The sequence below is a fragment of the Hemicordylus capensis genome, chromosome 1, assembly GCF_027244095.1.
Source record: "Hemicordylus capensis ecotype Gifberg chromosome 1, rHemCap1.1.pri, whole genome shotgun sequence".
NCBI classification, from domain to species: Eukaryota; Metazoa; Chordata; class Lepidosauria; order Squamata; family Cordylidae; genus Hemicordylus; species Hemicordylus capensis.
Window position 1 is genome coordinate 282,714,940 of NC_069657.1, and position 27,452 is coordinate 282,742,391.

A 27,452-nucleotide genomic window follows, 5' to 3' on the forward strand; every position below is an offset into this window, starting at 1 on the left:
CTTATGGGTGGATTCCTATCCCAACTCTTGGCTAACATATGTAAATAACAAAATAATGCAACTGGGCCTTTCTCCTTTTGAACTTCTCACTCAGGAATGCAAAAAGGTGAAGGAAATACTATTTCTCCGGTTGTTGCATAACACTGAACGTCAGGAACTAATGTTTTTGGCTAACAGGACTTGTTCCCCTCTGCATTTTGGGATTTTGCCACCTAGGGGAGATAGAGGTACCAATTACTTAACAACATTGCACTTTTCTAAATTTCGGGTCTCATTTGCTTGGGCTCAGTTAAACGTGTTGCCCTCTTCTCTTTTGGAACGGAGGTTTGCTAAAGACCAATCTGCTACGTTTTTTTGCCCTTGTGGTGCTGGCCTCCTGGAAACTGTCTCCCATGTTCTGCTATATTGTTCTTTGTATCGGGATGCTAGAGAAGAACTTGTTTCCCCTTTGTTACTCAAATTTCCTGGGAGGTGCAAGAGTTTTTATACATATTACTGTCTCGCGGATGTAAACTCTGAGATTAGAAAAACTGTAGCAAAATTTTTTTATATTGCCATTAGGTTAAGGTCTCAATGAAGTGCTTAACTGTGGGAGCTGTTTATGCTTTTTAAACTAATTTTTTATGAATGACTGTATTTTGTTTTATTGTGTTTAATATTGTTGTATTGGATATGTTTGTTGTTTCTATTTCTGCTGGCCAATGGCTGTAATAAAATTGATGATGATGAGTATAAATGATCTTGATATTTAACCATATCACCTTAATATTCACAAACAAATTTTAAGATTGGTATTTTATCCTGAGTGTCTATGATTTTAGAGGTTATTCTGTTTTATTGTGTTTTATTGAGTCTGGTTTTTAAAACAAATTTTACTGTAAGCCACCATGAATTCATATGTAATGCAGAGAACAGTAGCATATAAATCTTTTACATAAATAAGTAAATAAAATGTTAGCGTATAGCTTTGAGTTGAGTTGAATTTTGAAAACCAATTTTGAAGCTTTTTGAAACTCAGAAATTTCAACTCCAGTTCTGAAATTTTGCCAAATGACTGAAAATTTCAACCAGGGCTTTCCACTTACTATGTTTTTTAGTTTTCTACTTTTAGCTTCTCAGCTTTCTAATACTTTTCTCTTCCCCTTCGCCTTTCCTTTCTGGAATGCTTTGTTGACACAGATTTTGCTCAATAATACCAGGGGGTGTAGTATTATGTTAACTGGTCTTGCTTTTTTTTCTTCCTCAGTGTGTCATCTTATTTCCCCAGCTGCATAACTGTAAATGGTGAATTTTTACATTCATGTTCCATATCTATTTTGAGTTGAAGTATAATAATTAAAATTGTTAAATGCCAGTCCTCGAGGAAGGCAGCTTGAAAAGGTATTTAGATAGGACTTAATAAATCTTCTAGAGCAAAAAAGAAAGTGTCTACATATCTAATGATCTGGGTAGAATAGACTTTTCCACCCTACTGAAAATAAAATTTAATTTCATAGGACTTGAGTACTAAGAAATATGCATCATCAATGATAATGTCCAGAGCCTTAGCTGTCAAATTAATGTAATTTTTGTTATAGTTTATTAACTCATAATATTACTGTACTATTGCAGTATTATATCTTCTACACAAAGCTGCTTTCTAATTATTAGGAAATCAGCTACTTTTTGCATAATTGAATACACTTCTAATTTTGCCAGATCAAACATTTTAAAATAGAACACATTTAACACATGGATTAAAATAGGACACATGGAAGCTGTGGCATATGAAAGGAAAGACATTCATTGTAGTCTGGGTAAAGATGATCTGAAATAAGGCATACTCCTTGTGTTGTATGTTACTGAGATGTTATATAATACAGGCTTAACCTTTTATAATAGGTTTAGGAGAATTTAAGGGCTTGGGAATGACTAGTGGTAACACAAGGAGATTTCCACTGAAAAAGGAGCTATGAGCAATGGTCTAGGTCCCAGGACACATGGTACAGCAGCTTTGCTGAAGCTAAACAGATCTGGTCTGGTCAGTGCCTGGATGGGAATGCACTTGGGAACCTTTTGTGCACCATGATGGAAAACAGGTGGGATATAAATAAATAAAATGAGTTACCCTCAGTCCAATGAAGATGGCTTCATTGGTGTGAAAAAAGACCCTGCAAAGCAAAGACATAAGGAAGGAGAAGTTTAGCCAACAAACTGAGACATGTAGGAGTAAGAAAGCTATGTGAGAGTTCTGTAATATTTAAGTTCAGTGTAAACATCAGAAGCAAGAAGATAACTATTATGGAATTTTCAGTGGAAATGCAGTTATTTCTACTGGACACAGTGCAAGAATGTTTTATCTCATGGAATTTCCAGTCAAGAATGGAATTATATTTTTCACCCTGCTGAGGCTGCCTCAACACCAAATATGGATTCAGTAAGTATTACCAAAAATACCATGCAGCACTCAAAACACAGCTGTTAGGATAGCTTTTCAAAACTTGTAATGGGCTGGAGGTATTGTCTGGGCAAGAATAAGGTACCATGAATTCTCTGTTGTTAATGTTACTATTAATAACACTTCAGATATATTGTTTTAATTTATTTTAGTCTAGTTTTCAGCATTGCTTTATGCTGTGTGCTTTTCTCAGCTTTGACAATGAGAATAGTAGGATGATCTGTTCAGTCAGCATGAGTTCTATGGTGATAACTGAAAGCTACAGTAATTGAAAGTACTAACTGAACTATTATGTGGCTTTCCAACACAAGAGGATATTTCCATGAACTTAAGACCAAATGAAGCTGAGAAAGCAAAGCAAGAACCAGAAAGCTAAGGGTAGTTTCACACACTTAAAATTAGCCCTAGTTTGCCTCCTGTGCTGCCTTGCTCTATTTGAATTTACTCGTCTTGTCAAATATGTTCAAATGCCAAACCATCCGCCAGTGGGTGATCCAGATTTTTGAATAACAATTGCCAGCATTTGTCTACAGCTTGTTACTTTGCAGAAATGCAGTCATTATGGATTGCTAAATACCCTTTACATGAGCAGAGCAGCCTGTGTGGTGGTGGGCCAGTCCAGCATAATTCAGGATGAGATAGTGAGATTGAAGGTGAGAGTAACAGCATAGTTGAAACAAGAATCAGTAGCAGAGCTAGTGGCAGTTGTACTTGCCGAGTCCTGTATTTCAAAAGGTTAGCAGTTGCCTGTGGAGGGAGTCCAGGGGAGGGGGAGGGAGAAATTCCTGAGTTAATTGCAATCACAAACTGCAAAATGTGGGTCTTAACATAGGCTTTAGATGTGCGGAATGCAGACTTCAGCCTGCTGTCACCTGAGTGCCCCCCCCTGTTGAGTTGATTCACCTGCATTTTTCTTCATGACAGAGAATGCAATGATTTCTACTTTAAACTTCCCAAGTCTCTGGGCTGGGGGAGGGGCATGAGGTGATGAAGGCATTCACTCATAAAGGCAAGTTCATTCTAAAAATCAGCAAATACTGGGTCAGATTCGGCAGGCTCGGGTTAAGTGTTCTGCTGTTTGATCCCTTGGCAACTTGTCGTGCTGTTTTTCCTCAGGGCTGTCAAACTAACAAACAGAGGCGTAACTAGGGAAAATGGCACATGGGGCAAGCACTGAAATGGCGCCCCCCGCCCCCCCAACATGCTACATTATACTTAGGTTTTTCCTCACAAGCGCCCGCCGCCGCCGCCAAGCCAGGCCACTGACTGGCCGCCAGGCGCCAGCAAAGCAATGGGGGGGGGGCGCGGGCGGCACGGAAGGGACCGCTCGTGGGGGAGGGGGCACCGACGCGCTCCCTTGACTGCTGCAGCACTGCTGCACTGAGCAGGAAACATTTGTATTAACAAAAAATTTTTTTGTCATGGCGGCGCCCCCCACGTGACCAGAAAAGATGGCGCCTGGGGCACGTGCCCCCCCTGCCCCCCCTATAGTTACGCCTCTGCTAACAAAACAAAACAAAAGATCTCTCACCTTCTCCTCTGTGAGGATTGGTTGGAAGAAAACCCGGAACCAGCTGGTGTGAATGCATAGGAAAAAGATCTGCCAGAGATTGCAAAGATGAGCCGACACTATGTGAACTGTCCATTTAATACCCCGAATTAAACGTCTTCTGAATCTGCTGTGAAGCAGATTCGCTCTTCAGATACCCTGAGGCATAAAGCCATGTGTGAATAACCTCCTGTAGAATCCAGGCTACAACATCAGTCTCTGCTTTCACCAGTTATCCAGGAAAATGGAAAACTCTTGTGCTACCTTGTTACCCTTTGACAATATAGGGGGTAGGTCTCCATTGTAGAAAAAACACACAGGAAATCAAGTAAGCTGTTTGAGATAAAAACTGAGCTGTATTTGTTTGTAAGGGATTATTTAAGTTATTAAATCAAATATTTTTATTTGATGGTATTTCTCATTAAGGTATTTAGGCTGATGTTAATGAAGGTTGTGGCTGTAATTTCAGGTTTAATTTGTAACCAACCTACAAGCCAAATTACCCATCTAATTCCCCCAAAGTGATAATTTACTACTAGTAAGTGAATTAACTAACTGAATTAATTCACTAGTAAGTGAATTAACTTACTGATGAATTAACTAATGCTTACCGGTATTAATTATAGCCAGCTGGAGAGCAGTACTGAATGCCACCAAAAAGAAGAAAAGCAGCAATCTGCACTGGATTTCCAGTAGGCTGGGTGGCTGCACACACCCCATGGAGCAGTCCCCGGCGGAAGCCATCCTTTCATTTTGCCTCACTGGAAAGCCACCCATCTAAACATGCACAATGCAAACTCAGTTAAAACATTGCTTACACATAGTGAGGTCATTCACATGATCAAAAACTGTGCTGTACCTGGGTTTGGGAGCTGGGTGTGTTCTCAATTTTCAATTGTGTGGAAGCAAGGTTAGAGGAAAACCTAGGTAGAAGTGATTGTGTGGAAGCAAGGTAGGAGGAAAAAAGCTTCCCAGGTTTTCCTCCAACCTTGCTTCCACACAACCAAAAATTGAGAGTGCACACACAGCTCCCAAACCTGGGTAGTAGAGTTCTTCTCATGATCTGTGAGAAGAGCTCTGGAGTAGTGGTCTATGGGAAAGGAGGATTTAATGTACTTTCCCTGCAGATGATTTATGTGGCTTCCCTGGGCATCTCCTGCCCAGATGACTGGTGGCTCGCCCAGCAGCTCCCTGGATTGGGGAGCTGGGATGTGCCACCATGCATCATCTCACCCCCTACAGCCCCAATAATGTGCTGCAGGCGTGTGCAGTGCACCTCCCCCGCCCAGAGTGTGCCAGCTGTGGCTGCAAGCAGCCATAGCTGACACAAAATTACAAAAAAGGAAGTAAATGGAGCGCGCTTGCTCACTTAATCTCATTTATCAGGGAGGCTACTTAGGTGGGCTTGCCGCTGTGTAGCCACCAGGACTGTGTGCGATCCCAGTGGTTCACACGAGTGCGCAGAACTGGGCTGGGCTCCCTTAGACTGGTTTTGCATGCTCGTGTGAATAGCCTCAGTTTTTGATTGTGTGAATGACAGATAGCCAGTTCTTAATCATAGGGTTAGGTATTCCAGGTTCAGGAAAACAACTACAAGTTGGAGCTCTGTGGGGAAAGCGGGTTTGACTCACCCTCCCTGCAGATGAGCAGCCGTTTGTTCCTGGGCAGGCAGATCGCCTGCACAGACGAGCAGCAGCTCCTGGGGTCAGTGTGCCAGGATGCACCACCACACATCTCTCCGCCTCCTGGAGCTCCAATAATGCACCTCGTGAGTGTGCAGTGCATTATCAGGAGTCCCCTTCCCCCCCGAGTGTGAGGTGAAACACGATCAATAAAATGGGTTTTTGCATGCTCCTGGTTTTGCATGCTCATGTGAATCGTCTCGTTGTGAATTATATCAGAGTAAGACCTTAGTGTACTTCTCTGTATCGTGGGATTGGCATCACATCAGCTTGAAGGTGGGTGGTTATATGTTTATTTATTAGGTTGGGATTATGTGGGCCAATTTGTATGCTGCACATTGCTCCTTGGTAAAATTTGGGGAAAGGTGGGAAAGTGAGGATGGTTACTGTAAAAACAGCAAATAATGCATTGAGGCTATTCACACGTGTATGCAAAACCAGGCTAAGGGAGCCCAGCCCAGGTTTGCACATGCATGTGAACTACTGGGATCAGGCCGGTCTCAGTGGCTCCACAGTGGCAAACCTTCTAAACAGCCACCCTATAAAATGAGGTTAGGGGAGCGAGCACTCCCTCAACCTCATTTTTTGGAGCCCGGGGATGGGCGGGGGGATCTCCATGATGCACTGCATACTCACATGGTGCATCCTTGTAGTTCTGGGGGCTAGGACAACACATCCCGGCCTCCAACCCTCCCTGCTGTTCTGGTGCATGGGTAATCGTCTGGGTGGGTGGCGAGTGTGCCCATCAACACCAGCTTGATCATCTGCAGGGAAGGTCAGTTCAACCTGCCTTTCCCGCAGACCGCCCTCTAGCCTTTCTCCTGGATTGTGAGAAGAGGCTCATTGTTTCATACTAATTGCAGAACAGGTGCAACAACTATACAGCCATTCCGGAGAGCACTTATTTTGGATTGGCTTTCTGATATTTTTGGTAATGCTTCTACCTTTGCCGTCGGGCGTATTGGGTTTAATAGGAGCTAGGTTGTTTCTGAAAAAGAAATATAAATTTCTTTACAGAACTATGAAACTATGGAATTGACCCTGTCATTTTCTTATCAATATCTCATGTTAAAGGTCTGAAAGGTCAATGGTACCAGTTATGGTTATTTTTGAATTATAATCAAAGCAAAAACTATGATTATAAATGAGAAAAAATCTGGGAGAGTTTATTTCCCCAGGAAGAATGGTCTTGGTTGTGAAAATGTGTAACAAGGCATTTAGGCAATGTCACTCAATGGAGCGATTCTCTCGATCAACAAAAACCGGGCTAGCAGAGGCTAGCCCAATCTTTGTTGACCGTAAGAACCACCGGGCTCGCAGCTGAGCCCGGTGGTTCTTGAGCGGGTAACCTGCTCGAGAATCCCTGCTAAAAAGCAGGTTTGTGGAGCGAGCGCTCCAGCAAACCTGCTTTTTAGGATCGTGAGTAGCCGCGGCGTGCCTTTGCACCGTGCCTACTCATGAGTAGACCCCCAGCCAGGAGGCGAGAAGGGGGTCTCTGGGGGTCTCCCCAGTATGCCCTGCGCGCTCACGCAGGGCATACTGGGGCTTGCGGGGGCTGCGCGGCCCTTGCTCCCCCACCCCCCGCCGGCTCCATCACGGAGCCGGCAACCCGCTCTCCCCGCAGTTGTTAAAAAAGCGGATCTCATGGATTGTGAGACCCGCCTCAATGAGGCGATTCTCATGAGCAGCAGAAACTGGGTTAAGAGAGCCCAGCCCGGTTTCTGCTGCTCGTGTGTAGCAACGGGAGTTGTGCGGCTCCCGGAGGCAAGCCTGCCTAAATGTCCTCCCCCTTTAAAGAGGTTAACAGAGTGAGTGCTCCGTTAGCCCCATTTTTTTGGCTGTGTGTCTGCTGCAGCTGCGGCCGTGGCCCACACACTCGCAGGGGGAGGGTGGGCCTCAGGAATGCACTGCACACTCATGTGGTGGATTACTGGGGCTCCGGAGGGGTGGGTCACCGTGCAGCGGCACTTCCCTTTACCTGACCCCTGGAGCTGCCGGATGTGCTGCGGCTGATTTTGGGAGCACAAGAGCAAAGCCCTCGCTTGTCTGGACAGACGATTTGCCCGCCCAACGAGGCTTCCCTGATTGTCTTCTGGGAGAGCGGGTCAAGCCCGCCTTCTCTGCAGAACCTCTTTCAGCTCTACATAAGGATTGTGTGTAGAGCCTCAATGTTTTTCTTACAAAATGGGGCTATTCTCACAATCTATTCTCACAGCCTAGCCCGATTTTGCTTGATCGTGTAAACCACCGGGCTCGCAGGTGAGTCCGGTGGTTTACAAGTGGCTAGCCTGCTTTAGTAGCCCTCCCCTTAGCCCGGGTTGCGTTCTGCAAACCCGGGCTGCCTGATCGTGAGTAGCCACGGCGTGGCTCCATGCCACAGCTACTCATGAGTAGACTCCCGGAGGGGAGGCAAAAATCCATCTGCCAGCTCCAGGGGTCTTCCCAGTATGCCGTGTGTGCTCTCTGCATACTGGAGAGTACAGTGCTGCATACTGGAGCTTCCGGGGGTCGCGCGGCCCCCGAGCTCCCCAGCCTCTGCTGGCTCCGTCATGGAGCCGGCAATCGTGTGGGCGGCTTAGCCCGCTCTCCCCGCAATTGCGGCAAAAGCGGGTCTCACTGATCGTGAGACCCGCCTCAATGTCACTCTTACAAAATGTTTCTGAAAGCTGCAGTACCACTGGCATTTAACTCCTGTAAAGTTGCCACATATATTTATAAGTCTTGTCAAAACAACTGTTGGAAGGGCCACAGTCCTAAAGCTAGTATTTATGGGATGTTTTGGACTTGTCCTTTTTAACTTTTGGTTGAAAGTTTTGGATATTATAAGGGAGATAATGGGATGTGTCAAAAATAGGCAGGGCAGGTAGAGGGGGAAACCAATCTTAAGCCCAGGAGAGCCACTACTAGTCAGTAGACAATACTGACAAGATGAGTCAGCGGTCTGACTCAGCACCAGGTGCTTCATATGGGGGACAATCTTCTCTTGTATGAATCTGCCTAGCCTATAAGCTTCCAAGGAGGGCCTCCTCCATATTTTGCTTCCATCTGGTGGCCATATGACAGGGCCTTCTTTGATGGCAACCTCCCCTGGGAAATCCAGCTGGTTCTCTCCTCACTAATATTCTGGTGCCTTTTAGAACATACTTTTAAAAATAGGCTTTCCCCATCACTCTTAGATGATAATTTTTTTAAAAAACTGTTTTCACATGTCTGGCATTCTTATACTGTATTTTGCCATTTTATTGTTTTTAAAAATAATTTTTGTATTTGTAAGCTGCTTTGGAACTTATGATGTTTCCTGGATCCCTGTGGCATTTGGGTCCAATTCCGCTGTGTGTGTTAAGTTTATTTCCTTTAACCTTTGAGCTTACCTAGGCTTGTTCACTTCACCTATATCTCTGCCACCACAATTTGTTTGTTATGCTGCCTTTGTAAATGTTTAGGATTTATTATACTTAGGATTTCTTATCCACAACTTAGCAGACGTGAGGAAGGGTGTTGACAGGAGGAATCACTCAGCCAGAGATGTTTCCAACAAAAACCAGATTACTGTTTCTATTAAAGATGCTTTCTGAGGTTTGTGTACACTACTATTAGGTAAAGATGTTAGCTTGCTTAGTTACAGTATTGACGTTGTTTCTTTTTACAGAGCTTGGTGGCGTTTCACTCAGTACTTAAAACTTTAACCCAGTTCCTTCCTAGAACTGTCCTTTTCACCCAGTCTTTATCACAGACTGTCATTCACCCAGTCTTTGTCACAGACTGTTTTTAATCCTTTGAGTCTAAAGAGTCCCCTTTTGAGACTGCTTCTCACTAGACCCAAAAATCCACTCCTTCCTCTCCACTACTAATTCCCACCTGTCACACTCTAACTGCCACTCATGATTGACAGCTTCACTGTATTCCAAGCTAATTGACAGAAAAATAGTTCTGCTCCATGCATCATTGTATCATTTCATCACAATCCGCTGTGACTCTAAAGCCCTTCTTTAAGGCGTTTCCCCCATACAGTATTATATAAGTTATTTAATGTTGTTTTGCACTTCTGCTTATGCTGCCACCACACAGGTTCACCAGGTGTATATTTTGGTAACTTATGCCAAGGACTAGGTGTGCAAGGGTTGGTAAACGAGAGAGCTTATCACACTTTGCGTAAAAATAACATCATAAAGTTTCTATTTACAAGTGTGAGTCAGGGAGGCTAGCCGAGGTTAAAGGGAGCAAGCGCTCCCTTAACCCGGCTGCTGGGATTTGCATCTCCTTGGGCTGCAAACAGCCTGAGGAGACACAGAGACAGGTGCCTAGAGTGCCCGTCTGATGGGGGAATTCCCCAGTGCTCTAGGTGCGTGGTGCATTACGGGTTTCACGGAGGCTGGGACATGTCACCCTGACCTCTGGAGATCTGTGCTGCTTGGAGCTGTGTGGCATATCTGGGAGTGGGGACCAAGCACCCGACAATGTTTTTGCTATCCTCGGGGGCGGGGGGAAAGTTTTGGAACAGCCTTCCCCCTGTCCGCGGGGTTGTGTTGTTCACTATGTTCTTCACTTTCCTTATTCCTTTCTGCTGTTAGTGCAAGCTCTGTCTGCTTTAAATGAAGCCTAGACCAAATTCCCATCTTCCATACCTCTTCTTGAAGAGCTAAGGCCAGGGGTGTGTAGCAAGGTCAGCAGAGGATCTGTTAGATAAATGAACATCATCCCCCTCTTTAATTTTTTAACTATATTTTTTAGCTTTCTTTAACCTACTGCCACTGCTGCCCTTGCTTCTCCTCCTGCTGACCCTGCCTCTCCTCGCTCTTGCTGCTTGCCTCCTGCCCTGCCGCTTCTTACCCCTGCTGCTCGGTAGCCAGTTTGGGCAGCAGTGGAGAGGTGTGAACCATAGAACCCCTTATTGCTGTGCAGCCAGCTACAAAATGGAAAGTGGGCATGTGCTTGGATTAGGCGTCGGGGCACATGTGCACATTCCATTCTTTAGTGGGCTTGCACAGTGCTGAGGAGTTCTGTGGCTTATCTCTTCATTTGAGTGAGGAGAAAAGCCATGAAACACCCCCCACCACCACCACCACTGTGTGAACCAGCTACTGAAGGGTGGGGGTGAGAAGCAGCAAAGCAGGAGGCAAGTGGTGGTGGGTGAGGTAAGATAGGAGCAGGCCATGGTAGCAAGCCATGGGAGTGGGGGAGGGGTAGATGACAGGATATTTGCTGCTCCCCCTTGGCAGTAATTGGAGGTTTTGAACACCACCAATATGCCCCATCTAAGGCTAATTTATCATTCCTCACAACACTCACTGCGTATGTGAGCTTAAAGGTCTTCTGTTCTTAACCAACATCTTTGTTTACAACGTAACAGAGATGATTAGCCATTCCACTCAGCCACAGAGCTAAGCTAAATGTGTCCTTCTTTCCAATAAGGGCTTAACTCCAAACAAGCTCTTTTCTCTCAAAGAGTAGGACACTCTCTTCTACTGACTTTTTTTCTTGAGAGTCAGACACTAAGGCCTCATTCAGACGTAACGGCTAATTGCAGTTAAACCTGGCTGAGGTTGTAACTCTGTTATGCCTGAACATGAAGAACTGTGGTTACGGACTGAAAGTTACCTCCAGTTTGCGTTGCCACACTCCAGTTATCAATTATCTTTTCTAATTTTTAACAGAGAAAGTTGGGGGCCGCATTATAGCAGGGCTCCCTTGGGTTCATTTTTGGTTAAGTGGGCAGCTGAACACGTGTGCTCACAGTCTGCAGGTGGGGATCACCTGTTGGTGGACAAAGCACAGCCATATCCCCAACAGGCCAGCCCTCTCATGAGAGTGTGAGTCCACTGGGTAGCACGCTGCTTGAGGTGGGTTTGTGACGGTTCTGCCTGGACTGCTCTGTCGAGGTCATGGCCATCTTCCCTGGTCATGGTTAGGGATGTGCATGAACTGTCAGACTGACAGTTCAGCAGCAGCACAGGGTTACCTTTAAGGGACCAGGAGGGTGCCCCCCTACCGCTGGTGCTGTGCCCAAAATCTAATTTTTAACAGAGAGCATACCTCTTGCTGCCTCAGTCAGCATCAGACCGGAGGTGGCTGGTGCGCATGTGTGCCGTGTGCATGCTCACTGGCCACTTCCAGTCTGATGCTGACTGGGGCAAGAAGGTATGCTGCCACCCTGTGCAGCGATTTTGGGCACAGTGACAGTGGGGGTATGTGGTGGGGGTGTCTGTAAGAGCACACTCCCGGTCCCTTAAAGGTAACCCCCCCACCAATGAATCATCTGAACCACTGGACCTCCAAACCAGTTCAGGCACATCCCTAGTCATGGTGGGACAGACCCCCAGCACCCTTTGCCCTCCCCCATCTGCATATCCCATTAGGCATCATGCGAGCAAAAGTGGATTTCCCCTCCCCTCCTACGATGAAAGTGGAATTCTACCCCCTGGCCTCCAAACCACCCAAGAATTTGTATTTGCGTTGTTGCCCCATTGTGTGGAGCAACTTGTGGGGTGTGGCGGTGCCATGGTGGGGAGAAAAAGTGCTGGCATTGAAGGCATTTAATGGGCTTGGAATGCCCTTTTCCTGCCGGTGGTGGCGGCACAAAATGCACGATTGTGTTCAGCATCCCCCCCCCATGGAGATCATGGCCAATTGTGGCCAAGCTGCTGATGAGGTGATGCTTTGCTGACAGTTTGTCCACAGAGTAGGCTGGGATCATGGCAGGGAGGGGCTCCCCTCTCCTGAAACTGGAGTTTGGCTTCCGTTTGGAAAATATTTGGAAAACGTCTGCAGTGTGAATTGGAGTTAAGAATTGGAACCCCAGCTGCGATTAACTGCAGTTAGCTGATACGTCCGGATGTGGCCTAAACCTAACTATCCCTTCACATGAGAAACTGTCATTTCCTTCCCAGCATTCCACACAGGGTTCCTCTCAGCTTCCTGCAGGGGTCCCACTACTGAAGCCTCGCTCTGTCATAAAAATCCCTTTAACCCTTTATGCCTACACATAGATTGCATTATAAAATCATTACACATAGCATTAAAAACATTACACATTAAGATTTGAAATAGATATATACAATACCTGAACATAACAGAATCTTGAAAAGTGGGGTAATTTTTTTAAAAATATAGTTTGTTCATATGTGCCATTGCTCATGTAATTCTGTGGCTTCAGAGGGTTCTGCTTAACAGTTACAAGTCTAAAGAGGGCCAGCGTGGTGTAGTGGTTAGAGTGCTGGACTAGGACCAGGGAGACCCGAGTTCAAATCCCCATTCAGCCATGATACCTGCTGGGTGACTCTAGGCCAGTCACGTCTCTCTCAGCCTAACCTACTTCACAGGGTTGTTGTGAGGAGAAACTTAAGTATGTAGTATGGGCTCTGGGCTCCTTGGAGGATGAGCGGGATATAAATGTAAAATAATAATAATAATAATAATAATAAATTAATAAAGTCCATGAAGAATGGAAATGAATTGTCCATTTTTTAAAACCCATCTAACAATACCTTTTTATTCTCTCAGGCTAATCAAATTGATTAGGTTCCTCCCCTGCCCCTGCTTGAAGGGGCAGGGAAGGAAGCCTTAAAAAGCTTACCTCCCCTGCAGAGGATCCTCGCTGTTGGTCTGGGCGTGGAGATTGTGTGTCCAGATGTGTAGCTGCCTCCTCAGGCAGCATGGAGGGTCATGGGCTGGGACGCATCAACCCAGTCGCCAGAATTCTCATAATGCACTGCGTGAGTGCGGGGTGCATGGTGGGGATTCCCCTGATGCTGGCCAGGAGCCTTGCAGTCTCCCGGCCCTGAATGCAAGCAGCTGGGGCTGGCAGACAATTAAAAAAAAAAAAAAACAGGGCTAAAGGCATGCCAGCTCCCTTAACCCCATTTAAGAGGGTGGATGGTTTGCCGGGTTTGCCACTGAGGCACCGACAGGATTGGGGCATGATCCCATCAGGTCTCATGTACAGGCAAGACTGGGCTTGGCTTTGTTGGCCCACTTTTGCCTGCATATGAGAACAGACTCAGTGGCTCGATCAGATCAAGGGATTGTTGATCTCTGGATTTATTTTGGTGGCAAAAGTATAAATTGCCTTATTTCCTAATGAGCCGGGTCTTACGATCAGTGAGACCCAGTTTGTAAGAGTAAGCGGGGAGAGCAGGCTAAGCCTTCTCTCCCCGCACATGACTGCCAGCTCCATGACAGAGACGGTGGAGGCTGGGGAGTTCGGGGGTCGTGCAGCCCCCGGAAGCTCCAGTATGCCCTGCGCAAGAGTGCAGGGCATACTGGGGAAACCCCTGAGATGGGAGGCTGATTTTCAGCCTCCCGTCGGGGGTCTACTCATGAGTAACCGTGGTGTGGGGCTGCGCCATGGCTACTCATGATAAAAAAAACACCCGGGTTTGCTGAGTGCTCGCTCCGCAAACCCGGTTTAATTGGCGGGCTACTTGAGTGGGTTACCCGCTCAAGAACCACCGGGCTCACAGCTGAGCCTAGTGGTTCTCACGACTGTAGAAAATTGGGCTAGTGGAGCCTAGCCCGATTTTCTACAATCATGTGAATAGCCTCCAGGTCTAAGGAGTATACAAATCATTAAAAGTAAGCTTTGCTGTCAAGGGGGAATGGTAATACTATGAACTGTTTATATCTCTGAATCTCTACACCCCAGAATTACAACAACCACACTCCTTAACTCAAAAGCTCAGTTTAAAAGCAGCAGCAAACTCTTGGGGGTATTCTCACGATCCGGGGAAAGTGGGCTAAGGGAGTGCTCCGCCAGCCCGGGTTTTTTGGTCGTGTATTGCCATGGCTCCGTGCCACAGGAACACACGAGGAGACCCCTGGCTGGGAGGCTGAAAGCAGCCTCCTGAGCTCATGTGTCTCTCCAGGATGCCCTGCGCACTCGCACGGGACATCCTGGAACTTCCAGGGGCTGCATGGCCCCCGATCCCTGCAGGCCCTGCTGGCTCCATGATGGAGCTGGCAGTCATGTGGGTGGCCAGTTTGGCCGCCCAGGGCTGCCTTCTGCTAGTCTCCGGGGAGAGTGGGCTCAGCCCGCTCTCCCCACTAACCCCGTAACGGCGAGTCTCACTGATCGTGGGACTCGCCTCTTAATCTATTGGAGAATCATCCTTAGGTTACATTCATGTTCCTTCCATGCAGCTTCTCTATTATTTCCCCCCACCCCTTTCTAGTTGAATATTAATGTTTAGAAGTAGGAACCCCCAGCCCTGCAGCTTGAAGAGAAACTGGCTTCCTTCTGCCTAAGGGTTGGCATCAAGCCAGCATTCACTGAGGCTATTCACACAAGCATGCAAAACTGGAATCGCTCCCTTAACCTCCCTTTCTTGATTGTGTGTCAGCCGTGGCTGGCACACTCAGGGGAGGGGGGGAGGAGGGGGATCCAAATAATGCACCTTGCTCTTGCCTGGTGCATTATTTGAGCTCTGGGGGCATCCCAGCACCCAGACCCTGGGAGCTGCAGCAGGAGCCTCTGCTTGTCTGGGCGGACAATCTGCCTGCCGAGGGACGCAGAGCCGCAGTGAGGCTGAGTCAAACCCGTTCTCCCCACAGACCTCCATGGAGCTTTTCTCACTGATCGTGAGAAGAGCTCCATTGCCTTCTTTCCATGCTGAAATTCTATTATCAGTCTAAGTCATATTTTTTTTAGAATCCAGGAGTGCTCTTTAAATCAGTGCTGCTCCGTGCCAGAACGAAGGTCATTTCAATTTCATGTTATGTCGCACAGTTTTGAAGTGACATGTGTTTAATGATTTTCCCCCTCTCTAAATGAACTGTAACAAGTATTGCACTAATGGGCTCTAATGAGATGCCAACAAAGAGAAGGGAGTGGGGAGGGTGAAAAGAAGATGTCTCTTTCAAATACTGTAATATTAAACTAATATTTTAGTAGAGAACCTGGCAGAAACTAGATGAATGTTTCCATTCCCAAATTTCATTCACTGATAAAGGAAGTCTTTCTTTATTGTCATTCCACTGAACCCCTGTCCAGGTTTTGGTTGTTGTTGCTGCTGCTGCTTTTACTGGCTCAAGCCACAGAAGCTTGCAAACTTTTTTTTTTTTGGTCCCTGGGGTACCATGCAGTGTATCGAGCTTTTTCTCTAAGGGTGGATCAACACGTTGACTTAAATTGGTTTAAAATTCTTTCCATCACCACCACAGGAAACTCTTGATACAATAATTCTGCAAGATGGTCCAAACTACAATTCCCAGGATTCTTTGAGGAAAGCCAGAATGATTAAATTGGAATAACAATTATTTATTTTTGTATTTATTTATGTATTTATTTATTTGATTTCTATACTGCCTTTCCAAAAATGGCTCAAGGTGGTTTACACAGATGAATAAGATGGATCCCTGTCCCCAAAGGGCTCACAATCTAAAAAGAAATGTAAGATAGACACCAGTAACAGTCACTGGAGGTACTCCACTGGGGGTGGAGAGGGCCAGTTATTTACCTCTACTAAATATAAGAGAATCACCACGTTAAAAGGTGCTTCTTTGCCAAGTTAGCAGGGGTAAAAGGTGCTTCTTTGCCAAGTTAGTTAATGGGTTAACAATGTACAATTGTTAACAAGGGTTAACAATGTACAATTTAACATTGTACTGTAGATATGCTTTTTGTGACCATAGGCCCGTGTCTTTACTTTTCTATATTATGGTGCTGCAAACAATACAAAATCATAAATTTGAATTGACCTTAATATAAACAAAGGACCAGAACTCATGAAGTTTCTGCACCAAATAAACTTTTAACTGGCTATTGTCAATATTTACATTGTATTGTATCCTGTTGAATTGTTTGGGATGTTATGTTTCTAAATAAATAAATGTTTTTAACAGACTCATAAGATGGAACTTCTCTCATTCTAGAAGCCTAGAGAGTTATATTCATTTGTACGGACCTGTTGAACTTCTAAAGGTTTGACTTCTTCAGGAGGAGGATTAGTCACTTTATTCTGCTGCTAGGATCTTGGTTTTTTGGGGTGTTTTTTTAGCACTTTTGATTGAAATCTGCTAACTTCTATGACAGAAAACTAATTATAGCTTAGGGCAATAATAGGCCTAATCCTTCTATCGTTATTCAAGCACCACTTCCATTATAATAAAGTAGACTGTCAGTGCTCCTTTTGAAAAGATGGATAAAAGTCTACACGTATCTGATCTCTTGTCTGTTGCTTTGGAAATTCATGGTTTTGAAAGATAAAGAGATCAAAATTGATTTTCAGACTAAAAATAAGTTGGCAAGAGCAGATCTGGCCATTTCATGTAGGCTTTGCAATTGTGCTTGCAATAACGGTACTACAAGATATGTGAGAAATGCAGAAGCCATATAAGTTGTGACTAGGACTGTCACTCAATTCAGTTATGTAAATTAATTTGATTAGTTTTAGTTAATTAAAATAATGTGCATAAATCAGTGGTTATGAAGCATACTTCCTTTGTTTTTAGATTATACATGCCTGTGTTGTAGCGGGCCTCATTTTGGATGAGACATTCCCTCTGTGTGTGAAGGTTCCCCACTTCCCATGGTAAAACTTGCATGGAGACGGATATTTGCAGTGGGTTGAGAAAAGTGGTAGTTTGCTTTGGCTTTAGTGGAAATGCCAAACTCTTGTGAGACCTCAGAGCTATGTTATGGTTCCATGGGATTTTCTGTGAGAGACAAGGCCTATACAAGGCCTACCTCCATCTCCTTTCTGGGTCTGTTGTTGCAGGCAGGCAGCGTATTTGAAACTAAGTGTGCCAAGGTCAAAACATCAGCAGTTGGTGAAGGTAGTAACTGTGAATGTGAGATCTGGGGAAAATGCACCTACACGGTTTGAGGCGTTTAATGCCTCCCTTCCAACACCTTACTGATGAAAACAGGGATATGCCTATGAATGAGCAGGAGATGTAGCAAAGCAACCTGGGAGGTGTGGTGTACAGTTCTGACTATAAGCGTGCCACAAATGGAAAGCAGGTAAAGTATATGCAGAGCACATTATTTCGGATTACCAGAGCAGATAACCCAATACCCTTGGAAAATATTCCTCTTTCTCCTGTTACTTTTGGCATAAGTGTGAGGACTGTGGAAACACCAGTGTCAATTGCTTTAAGGATTATGATAATGATAATGATAATTATTTTATTTTATTTTATTTATTAGAAACATTTAATATACCGCCCACTCCAAAGACTCCGGGAGGTGTACAAAAACATGTAAATAAGGCAACATTAAAGATTGCATTCTAAATTAAAAACTAAAGTAGCTAATGGAAAACAAATAAAGTAAACCACAGGGCAAAAGCCTGGCAAAAAAGAAAAATCTTCAATAGAGATCTGAAGATCAGTAAGGAAGGGGCTAGATGAATCTGAAGGGGAAGAGAGTTCCAAAGAAGTGGGGCAGTAACTGAAAAGGCCCTTTCGTGGGTCCTAGGACTCCAAGCCTCTCGAAAATACTTAATATTTTAATTGTGTCTTTCTTACCATCTTGTGTTTAAATCTTTGCTGTAAACCGCCTTGGGATTGTTTTAATGAAAGGTGGTATATAAATTTAACAATAAATGAATAAATAAATGAATAAAATCAGGGACCGACAAAAGGGCCATCTGAGATGATCTAGCTAGACGGGATGTAACTGGGTGAGAGAGGCGGTTCTGTAGGTAAACAGGCGTCAAGCCCCGCAAGGCTCTGAAGGTAAGAACCAGGACTTTAAATTGAATTTGGAAGCGAATGGGTAACCAGTGCAGTGACTGCAGGAGAGGTGTTACCCTCTCATATTTTCTGGCACCCATGAGTAGGTGAGCCACTGCATTCTGGACCTGTTGTAGCTTCCTGATCATCTTCAAAGGTAACCCTAGATAAAGTGTGTTACAATAATCTAAGTGGGAGATAACAAGGGCATGAGTCACTGTCATTAGTGCCTGCCGATCAAGGTAAGGGCATAACTGGCGAACCAGATGAAGCTGGGCGAAAGCACTTCTGGCTGCAGCCTCCACCTACTGTTAAAGCAGGAGGGGTGAGTCCAAAAGAATCCCCAAATCACGAACAAGCTCCTTTAGGGGCAGCGCCACCCCATCTAAAAACTATTGGCCGGTACAAGGGCTGAATAAAAGTAGTTCAGTCTTAGTGGGATTTAGTCTAAGCTTGTTTTGAGTCATCCAGACCTTCAGCTTCCAGGCATCAAGTAAGCACAGAAACAGCATCCCCAGAATGGTCTGGGATGGCAATATACAGCTGAGTATCATCAGCGTATCGATGAAATCTCACCCCAAACTGAGAAATGACCCAACCCAGCGGCTTCATATAGTTAAAAAGGACAGGGGCAAGAACTGAACCCTGGGGAACTCCATGAAGGACTGGCCATAGGTCAGAGCACCTGTCCTCAATGCATACTGAATGGACACGCCTGCTAAGGTAAGAACAGAACCATTGTAAAACAGTGCCCCCGATACCCAACTCACGCAGGCGGTCGAGAAGGATAGCATGATCGATGGTGTCAAAAGCCGCTGAGATATTATTATTATTTCATGTTTACACAGTCAGACAGGTGTTATTGACTGGTTTGTTTTATCCAGACATCAAGTCCTTCCCAAGGACCTGGGATGCCAGAATTTTATTGTCAATTGTTATAGATATCGTTGCAGAATATAGGCTGTTCCCAGTAAAGCTGCTTTTTGTAATTGGCTGATGGTGATTTCTGTGGCCCCTATAGTGCTGAGGTGCTCTTCAAGGTCTTTTGGAACTGCACCCAGGGCGCCAATGACCACTGGGATTATTTTGGTCTTTTTCTGCCACAGCCTTTCAATTTCAATTTGTAGATCTTTGTATTTGGTCATTTTTTTCTATTTCTTTTTCTTCTATTCTGCTATCCCCTGGTATTGCTATGCCAATTATTTTGACTTGTTTTTCTTTCTTCTTGACTACAGTTATATCTGGTGTATTGTGTGGCAGATGTTTTTCTGTTTGTAGTCGGAAGTCCCATAATATTTTTACATCTTCATTTTCTACCACTTTTTCAATGTTATGGTCCCACCAATGTTTGGCCACAGGTAGCTTGTATTTTTTGCAGATGTTCCAGTGTATCATCCCTGCTACTTTGTCATGCCTTTGTTTGTAGTCAGTCTGTGAGATCTTTTTACAACAGCTGATTAGGTGGTCCACGGTTTCATCTGCTTCTTTACAAAGGCGGCACTTGCTGTTTGTGGTGGATTTTTCGACTTTTGCTCTTATTGCATTTGTTCTTAGTGCCTGTTCTTGTGCAGCCAGTATTAAACCCTCTGTTTCTTTCTTCAAGGTGCCATTCTTAAGCCATTGCCAGGTCTTGGTGATGTCTGATTTTCCACTTATATTGTGCAAATATTGACCATGCAGGGGCTTATTTCTCCATTTTTCTGCTCTGTTCTTGACTTGTTCTTTCTTGTAGGCCTGCTTTGTTTCATTGGTGTTGAATAGTTTCGCATTATTGACCATTTGAAGTGCATCTTCTTCACTGTCCTTGATATGTTCTTCAAGGCCTCTTTTCTCCTCCTCTACTGTTTGATGGACTTGCAGCATTCCTCTTCCACCTGAGCTGCGATGGAGATATAGCCTATCAACATCACTGCGGGGGTGCAGAGCATGATTGATGGTCATGATTTTCCTGGTCTTACGATCTAGCGTCTCTAGCTCTGCCTGGGTCCAGTCTATTATTCCTGCAGTGTATCTGATAACAGGTATAGCCCAGGTGTTTATGGCTTGTATGGTGTTCCCGCCATTGAGTTTGGACTTGAGGATTTTTCTAACTCTCCTGATGTATTCACTTCCAATTTTTCTTTTAGCTTCAGTGTGTGTGATGTTATCAGCCTGGAGAATGCCCAGGTATTTGTAATGTTCTTTCTCTTCCAGGTTCTTGATCTTGTTTCCATTGGGCAGTTCTATTCCTTCTGTTTTTGTTATTTTTCCTCTGTTCATTATTAATGCAGCACACTTGTCTAGTCCAAACTCCATTGCTATATCGCTACTGAATATAGCAATGGAGTTTGGACTAGACAAGTTGTTGTTGTTGTTGTTGTTGTTGTTGTTGTTATTATTATTATTATTATTATTATTATTATTATTATTATTATACCACCTTTCTGCCTTGACAAAGGCAGTCAAAGCGGTTTACATTATTACAATATGGTAGGATGTATGCTTTGGAAGGGAATATTAATTTGGTGGCAGGAATTAACTGAAGGAAAATTTTAATTGAGGATAGAATCTGGGAGGGGGATAAAAGGAGGATACCATGGCTGATGGCATCGAAAGCTGTCGAGAGATCCAAAAGGATCAACATAGTCACACTCACTCTGTCAATACCTAGTTGGAGACCATCCATCTGGGAAGTCAATTCCTGAAAGCGTGGAGTTTATTCAGAGGACTGGAAAGTAGCCAATGTAACACTAATTTTCAAAATGGGATTCGGAAGTGAGGGGTGGATTCAGGAAATCACAGGCCAGTTAACTTAATGTCTTTTTGAGAAAAATTGCTGGAAAGCATACCGAAAGATAAAATTGTTGAACGTATAGAAGAACAGGTCTTGCTGAAAGAGAACCAGCATGGCTTCTGCAAAGGTAAGTCTTGCCTCACTACTCCTTGGATTTCTTTTAGAGTGTCAATAGGCATGTGGATATAGGTGTTCCTGTCGACATAGTATACTTGCAATTCCAAAAAGCTTTTGACAGAATTCTTCATTAAAGGCTCTTGAGTAAACTTTGCAGTCATGGGATAAGGGGACAGGTCCATGTGTGGATTGATAACTGACTGAAGGGCAAGAAAGAGATAGTAGGAATAAATGGACAGTTTTCACAATGGAGGGAAGTAGGAAGTGGGGTCCTCCAGAGATCTGTACTAGGACCAGTGCATAAATGATCTAGAATTTATGGTAAGCAGTGAGGTGAACAAATCTGCAGATGACACTAAACTATTTAGGCTAGCAAAATCCAAAACAGCTTGTGAGGTGCTCCAAAAGTATCTTTCCAAACTGGTTGAGTGGGTGACAAAATGGCAAATGTGGTTCAGTGTAAGCAAGTGTAAAGTGATGCACATTGGGGCAAAAAATCCCAACTTTGTATATACACTGACCGAGTCTGAGTTGTCCGTGACTGACCAGGAGAGGGATCTTGGGGTTTTGGTGGACACTGGACAGCTCACTGAAAGTGTCAAATGGTTGCTGTGAAAGAGGCAAATCCCATGCTAGGAATCTGTCGGGCCATGACAGGCAAGGGGTGAGGAAAGGGATGTTTGTATTTATGTGTATATACCTTGTCCTTGCCCACTGATGTATGTATATCTGTGCATAGGCTTGGGGTCGAGTTTAGAATGTTCATGTCAGTCATCAGTTCTGTGGACTCATTGGTCAATCTGTATTTCTTACTGGATGCTTGAAACTATTATTTTTCTGTTAGGATGATCTTTCACTCAGAGTAGGACAGTTATTTATGATTTGGTAATAGTTAAGTAATAAGCCTTAGTAACTTTGTTCAATAAACGTTACAATTCTCGGTTTCTGCTCAGTTACACTCCACTACAAGGAGAGGCACTCACTTTGGGGGCCGGACCGACCTGGGCAAAGCTGCAGGGTCCTCGCTCATCTGCCCCAACTTTGGGTAAGGGTGATGCTATGCCAGCCTGACTGGAAGCCTGCTGGCAGAGACAGCCCAGCCAGGATGAGCAACAAAGGCCATAGGACTTCCCAGAACTCTCATGAGACATTCCTTGGACTCTTGTGAGACTTCAGGGTGAGAACTTGTGCTGGCCCATAACCTTGCAAGAGTTGCACAGGATGTGGAGGGCTATTTAGGAGAGGACCGCCATTAATGATGGGCCAGTAATCGATGATGGCTGCTTCCGGCCAAGGCCCAGTGAGTCGACCAGTCAGGAGGCTGGAAAGGGGGCAAAGGTGGTGCAACCTCCCCTTTTGGGCTGCACAGAACTCTGAGGCTATTCCCTCACCCAACAGACAAGTGCTTGGGGCATGACCCGCCTACTAGGCAGACTCACAGGATCATTAGGAAAGGGATTGAAAGTAGAATTATCATGCCTTTATACAGATCTGTGGTTCCGCCACTTTGGTGTACTGTGTACAGTTCTGTTCACTGCATCTTGAAAAGGACATTATAGAACTGGAGAAGTACCTTCCTTATGAGACAAGACTACAACATCTGGGGCTTTTTAGTTTTAGAAAAAAGGCAACTAAGGGGAGACATGATAGAGGTATATAAAATTATGCATGGTATGGAGAGAGAGACATTTCCCCACTTCCTCATAACTGGGGTCATCCCATGAAACTGACTGCCCGGAAATTTAGGACCAGCAAAAGGAAGTTCTTTTCTATATAGCGCATCATTAAGCTATGGATTATTAAGATAGGCTACAGCACCTGGGGCTCTTTACCTTGGAAAAGAGGCGTCTAAGGGGAGACATAATCAAAGTGTATAAAACTATGTATGGAGCAGAGAAGGTGTACAGAGAGAAATTTTTCTCCCTCTCTCACAACACTAGAACCAGGGGTCACTCCATGAAACTAAAGGTCGGTAAATTTAGGACCGACAAGAGGAAGTACTTTTTCACACAGCGCATAATGAATCTATGGAATTCTTTGCCATGGGATGTTGTGATGGCCACCAGCTTAAATGGCTTTAAAAGGGGCTTAGACAAATTCATGGAGGGCAGGTCTATCAATGGCTGCTATTCTGGTGGCTCTTGGCCACTTGCAGCCTCAGAGGCAAGATGGCGCTAAATACCAGTTGCAAGGGAGCATCAGCAAGAGAGAGGGCATGTGATCCCTGCTGGATCACACAGTGGCCCGCCAGAGAAGCCCAAGACAAGAGGTGACTCTTGCCTGTGGGCTTCTCTGGTGGGCCACTGTGTGATCCAGCAGGGCTTTTCTTATGTTCTTTAGGGTGTCTTGGCAGGGAGTGAGCAAAGTATAGCACTTCCACTTTCTTAGAGACACCAGATGCACTTGTGCAGACCTGATCCACTACACATTACACTGGCTTTAAAATGAACTATTAGGTGCTCTGTGTATTTTTCATTTTGAGAGAAGTTTTTAAGAATAGCTATTGGCTGCTAGTGGCTGTCCATATGATGTAGAACTTCAGTATGTTTATGGAGAGCACCAGCACTTGTGCAATGTATATTTACATTGCACAAGTGCTGCTAGCTTTACATAGTTATTGTATATTTTTGCATTATTTGTTTGGCAGCTCAAAAATGCAGTCTGTCACATAATATTATTTAATCAAGGGTCACTAAGTATAAGTAAAGAAGATATATTTTGAAATGACTTAATGCAATTACACAAGATAATCATTCAGCCCCATTCCAAATCATTCGAGAAGCTTCTTGTTTTAAAAGATTTCCACAATAATGCATTATGAAGGCCAGTCAGATATTATGTTATTTCCAAAACATAATATGTGGCAGAAGAATATGCAAACACTTATGTAATTGAAATATTCAGTTGATAAAAATGCCTAACAAATCTTACAGTGCCTCATTTATAGCCCTGTCAGAATCAATAGAGCACCTTCTGTAGGAGGTAAGGCTACAACACCTGGGGCTTTTTAGTTTAGAAAAAAGATGACTGAGGGGCAACATGATAGAAGTCTATAAAATTATGCATGGTGTGGAGAGAGTGGATGAAGAGAAAATTTTCTCTCTCTTGCATAATACTAGAAGCAGGGGTCATCCCATGAAACTGATTCCCAAGATATTTGGGATTGACAAAAGGAAGTACTTTTTCACCCTAGACATAACTAACCTATTTCTCTCCACAAGATCTTGTGACGGCCACCAGCCTGAATGGCTTTAAAAAGGGCTTAGATAAATTCATGGAGGACAAGTCTACCAATAGATATTAGTCTGAGGGCTGTAGGCCACCTCCAGCCTAAGAGGCAAGATGCCTCTAAATACAAGATGCAGGGGAGCAACAGCAGGAGAAAGGGCACATCCTCAGCTTTTGTCTGTGGGCTTCCCAGAGGTATTTGGTGGGCCACTGTGTGAAACAGGATGCTCGACTAGATAGGCCTTGGGCTTAATCCAGCAGGTCTGTTCTTTTGTTCTTATGTTCTAAAGCTGAGAAGTAAATACAAGTGCTACAAAAATATTTTTTCAGTGCCTTATGTACAGGGAAGCTATGTACATACATAAGCATTTTTCTACTCTGAAAATAATGTAGAAAATAATGCCTAGATTGTATTGTATTGTGTAACTATTTTTACTGCACTGGGGGTGATTTTCTTATTTCATAGTGCAATAGCCTTATTTTGCTTGCAGAGTTATGTCTCTGAGGGCCACACAGCCTTCAGGAACATATTCCTGGAAGTGAAAAGGACTTTGGAGGGATGGGAGAGAAGGTTCTCTGTCATTCTTCTCTTCAGATAAACACTGTAATTGTGGAGAGTGGAGGATGATGTATCTGCATATCTGCAGGGCCTACAGGTGCACTCTCATGGATGTTGTATTCGGATACAGCATTTACAAGTAGAAAAACATCTAATCAGATCTAGAGTGACCTGTCAAAGGTCATCCTGGGAACTTAATAGCCATGTGGGAATTTGGACCCAGATCTCCTCAGTCCAAGTCCGATACGATATCCATCACACCAGTGTCTCTCTCTGTCTCATAGATTAAAACACACAACACTTTTGATATTACTCAGAAAAACAATCTTTGACATAAGAACTACCTAACCATTTGTTTTTGATCTCTGTATTAGCCACAGTTTAGTCAGTTTGCTTTTTTAAAATTAAAGAATTCAGCTATAACCAAAATATTATGTTCGGATAGATACTTTATTTTTAATTTCCTGTGCATTTAACATCTCTTATAACATATACACACACACACCCGTTGCAATTTCCCTATCTGATGTTATACCAAAAGTTTATTTGAGGAAGAATGTCACTATACTTGTCTTTTCTTTTTCACACACACACTTTATTTTGCTTCTATGGAAGCAGTATAAGTTCAGCTTGTTTAAAACTTCATTTAGTCCATAATTTCTAAGTTGATAACCAAAGCATAGATGAGATGGCTTTGCATCTTTAATAAGACTTATAATAATGTATTGAGGATGAATCATTGCTCTTCTATTGTTGTTAATTTCCAATTAGATGCTCTATATTCCCCTTGATTTACATATTCAGTCCCCCTGGAATTTCATGCCCCAGACTGAGAGCATATTTGGCCTAATCCTGCTCCCTTTGAAATTCATGAAGGCAAGACCACATTATCATCTTGGAAAGACAGCATACCATCGAAAGAGAGGCAGATGCAACAGAAGTACAAGAGTAGCACAAGCAAATGTGTATTTTTTGCTTTATTGAGAGTGGTAGCATGCTATACATCAAAAGAATACTCTGCTTAGTATTCAAAGAGGTATAAGCAGATTAGAAGATATGTTGCGGGTTGGTGCTTGTCACTACTGAAAATAGCTGTGGAGTCTTCAGGGAGTCTGTTATGTCACAATTATGCAAAAAGGAAACAAACATCCATTGTAGTGAAGATGATGGATGACTTTCACGAGCCACTTTAGTATGTAGTTTTATTAATCTTAAAGGTACAATTGTTTTATTTGTATTTCTACAAACAGCTTTTAAACCCAGGGACGTATCTAGGGTAGGGCAGGCAGGGCACGTGCCCCGGGCGCCACTTGAAGAGGGGCGCCATTTTGTAAAATTAAAATTTTTTTTAAAAGGCTGCCGAAAACAAAATGGCCACCACGCATGCTCAGATGGCCTCTGTGAGGCCCTAGAGGCCAGCGGTGGGAGGGGGAACCTTTGCAGACCCCCCACGGTCTTTAGGAAGCCCCCTGAAGGGGCTACAGGTAATATATATATATATTTTAAAATTAATATAAGACACTGTACACATATTCAGATTGGCACTATGTACAGAGAATCAGGGCTTCTGAATACTGAGCTGAAGTTTATGAGCTAGGATTGTATTCATTTGCTCTTACTTTGCTTCTTGTGATAAGAGTTAAATGTGATGTCTTAATAATATGGCTATTAATGGTGAGTTTGTCTTTGAATTAGTGTGAAATCCATAGTATTAAGGCCCACTGGGAATTTCTTGCTCTCTTTCTCTCATTTTAACTGTCTTTCTGAAATACTAGAATACATTTCGAGCAGTGACACAGTTTACTCTGCATATCCTTTAATTATTTTCAGAGTATCTGGGAAAAGTCAAATTCTCCATTTATTTTTAAAATTTATGTAATGGTGATGCTACAATACATAGTAGAGAATTAGACAGGCACTTCTGTTTAGTTTTCCGAGTACACCTCCAGATAGTATTTGGGTATTTCATGAGCCCCAGCGTACTGAAATTTGTAGTTCTCCAGCATTTTTGGGTCTGGCTACATCCACTGCTAAATAGTTTTTGAAATATTAAAAGATTAATGAGCTTGATTTGTATTTTTGAGCTGATATGATGGTGAAGTTATCTGAAAGATGGGTGTCAGATGTTTGGACAGGGGCACAATTTCAGTGCTTGCCCTAGGCACTATTTTCTCTAGATACGCCTCTGCTCCATGCACTCTGGAGTGAAGTGACTCTCCTGATTTTCCCTTTCAGCTTTCTTTTCACCATACTCCTCATTTTGGAGAAGTTTCCTCTTCTGAAATTCAAAATGTCCTTGTTAGACGTCCTTGGTGATTCTCTCCCCGCATGTATGCTGAATTTGATGGCACTGTGGTCACTGTTCCCTAAAGGGTCGATGACCCTGACATCATGCACCAGGTCCTGGGTGTCACTCTGAATTAGATCCAAGGTCGCAT